Genomic DNA, 2,786 nt, shown 5'->3' on the forward strand with positions numbered 1-2,786 from the left:
TAGCGTATGAGATGGGGAAATGGCTCGTATGAACTGACAGTAGTAGAGGAAGGAGAGAATGATGGAAGGATGAGAAGGAGAGAGAGATAGAGATGGGGAAGTGGCTTGTTAGAGCAGGAGAACACATTTAATAAAATTAAAGATGGGAATGATTTGATTACAGGAGAGGAAGATGTTGGGGAGACATATGACATTACTGGAGTTTCCCCTGTCAGAGCTCTGCAACACCGACTGCTGAAGACGTGTAGAAGAATTGTTTGGTTTTGCTCTTGAAAATAGAGTTTAAAAAGTTATAGCTTTTGCTTATAGTTACCTCACCACATCAAGAGATTAAATGAAGAGTTTATTCCCAAAACATTATGTACATGAAATTTCACATTTGTGTTTTTTAACCAGTGATTGCTTATGGGTTTGATGTGTGTGTCTTCAAAATGCTATACTGTAAATCCATTGTTTAGCTTGAATGTTCCTATCCTGTATATTTGACTGTGATATGTGGTTGTCTCACCGAGCTATCTTATAATGAATGCACTTACTGTAAGTCGCTCTGGATAAGAGCATCTGCTAAATGACAGATCTCCTATTACTGTATTGCATTTTATTTCATTTTTTATTAAACATTGATTTCATAAATGTATCATTTGTACAGTTCTCTATAAAAAAATGTAGTTATTTGTTACATTTGACTGTGTAAAACCTAGCAGTACTACTTATTCCTCTGAGAATGAGGCGGATATATAGCATTTTGTCTCTCTGAAACGAAACCATCAAGTGATAGATTTTAAACAAATACATGTCTGTCATTGAACAACCCCATGACATGGTTAGACAGTGAAAAAACACACCAATCTCTTTCATAATATCTTTAAACAATAAAAGTTGATTTACTATCATTTCTGAAAATTGATATTGTTTTGGAATTCAATTCTTCATATACAGAAAATAAAGGGTTCTGGTGAGCCTTAGCACTTCAGAAAATAAAGGTTTTGTGATAATTTACCACATGAGGGAGCTGGTATACCATACTCTCTCTTCCGTTGGTCTGTTGTGGTGGAGCAGTCTTCACTGCCCCCTAGTGGTGAACTGGGTAGGTACAGTAAACGACTGTGTTGTGTTAGCAAGCTGTTCCTCCTCTCCTCTCCTCTCCCTATTTCTCTCTCCTCTCCTCTCCCCTCTCTCTCCATCTCTCCCTCCCCACTGCCCCTCGGCCTAGTATGTCCTTCTCCAGTCTGTATCTATTTCTATTTCTATCTAACCCTCTCTCCTCACTCTCTGGGACGTTTTAAAAAACAACCTGCCAAATATAAACTCTCTGTACTGAGCTATTTGAGTACGACACAGATTTGGGGTAATACCCCAGTTTTGGTTTAGAAAGAGAGAATGGTAAGAAAGACAGGTGTGTGTATGGGATTACCTCTGAGTCACTGAGCTAGAGAACAACAACCCCTGCCTTCACATCACACACACACACACTTCCCCAAACCAGGCCAACCAATGAGCAGTCAGAAACAGGTGGACATCAACATGGGGTCAGTTTGACCTTTGACCTTTGGGACTGATGGGAAAATATTGTGTGAGAACAGAGCAGAGTGTGTCAACCAGAACAGCTACTGCTGCTTGTTTATTATTATTATTACTAGACATTTATTAATTCATACAAAACAGCAATTAAAATATTTCATTTTTATTTTTTTAGATATTTCCCTTTGATAAAATACAGAATAAAGTGCTCTTATTCTTTACCTGCACAATACATGTTATTTTCAACTCAGTTTCTGTTCAGATTAATTGTTTTTCCATTTTATTTTCAGTCATAAAATATTTTCTAATTTTGGAATACATAGCTCATGTATCAAACATTAACAGTAAAATACCTTAAGCAGGAAGACAAAATGACCATGGTTTCTAATAGGTCTGTGATGTTACCAGTATCGCAATATTCATTGGAAACACAAAGCAGACCAAACTCTTTGGTTCTTAAAATATGTATGTAAATTATTGGGTGCTATAGCTTGGAAAATAAATAAATGTGACTCTGAATGACGACATAAGGATGTTTGTTTCCAACAATACGGATGTTTTCCTGAAGAAGTTAAATCCACGTCATGCTTTGTTTCCTTGACACAATATTAACGAGTATCGTGATATTGGTATCATCCCGGCCCTAGTTTCTAAGCATGAAAAACCATATATTAACAAACACAAAATACTTTTTAATACCACATCAACTTAATTTGTGCTTTTGAAAGTATTAATGACTCATGACAACTATCTGTAAATGAAAAAAAAAACGGTAACAAGATTTGGTTGAATGGAACCAAAAGTCACTTCACAAAAAATATTATTCCAGAGAATATATACAACTGAATATTGAATACAATAAGAATGCATTTAAGTCTTACGCTATAAAATGCTAATTTAGAGTCGGGTACTGAACACAACTATGTTTAAAAACAAAAAGAAACTCAAGAGAATAATAAGGTCATTCAACCTTCCTTCTTCGCTGTGCTGCAGAATTCCTTCCTTCTCTCTGTGAGGACTTTGGTTGGATACACAAAAAAGCAGAGGAACTGTACCAAGGGCACATAGTTCATTCGGGACACGAGACACGAGAGTCTTCTATGACTGATTCACACTACAGGGCCGACCCCAAACCACAATGTGCTGGCTTCAGGGCTGTACAATTAAAAAACTCTAAAATGCTATTTGGAGAAGAGCAAAAAAAACCAGGACCTAAGCCATTATCACTATGGTTTCTGAAGCTTCCTTCTCCTCAGTCGATCTAC

At 36.7% G+C, this 2,786-nt stretch overlaps 1 protein-coding gene across 1 annotated transcript in view; it reads right to left on the minus strand.

Moving 5' to 3' along the window:
- Nucleotides 1–647: 647 nt before the first annotated feature.
- The window catches only part of LOC112230203 (ATP-sensitive inward rectifier potassium channel 12-like), a 9,782-nt gene continuing 7,643 nt past the window's right edge, over nucleotides 648–2,786 (minus strand). The window contains exon 3 of the mRNA XM_024396389.2: nucleotides 648–2,786. This exon is cut by the window's right edge and continues 2,312 nt beyond it. The gene's annotated coding sequence lies outside the window, so the exon portion shown is untranslated.

Source organism: Oncorhynchus tshawytscha, linkage group LG32 (genome assembly GCF_018296145.1).
Source record: "Oncorhynchus tshawytscha isolate Ot180627B linkage group LG32, Otsh_v2.0, whole genome shotgun sequence".
NCBI classification, from domain to species: Eukaryota; Metazoa; Chordata; class Actinopteri; order Salmoniformes; family Salmonidae; genus Oncorhynchus; species Oncorhynchus tshawytscha.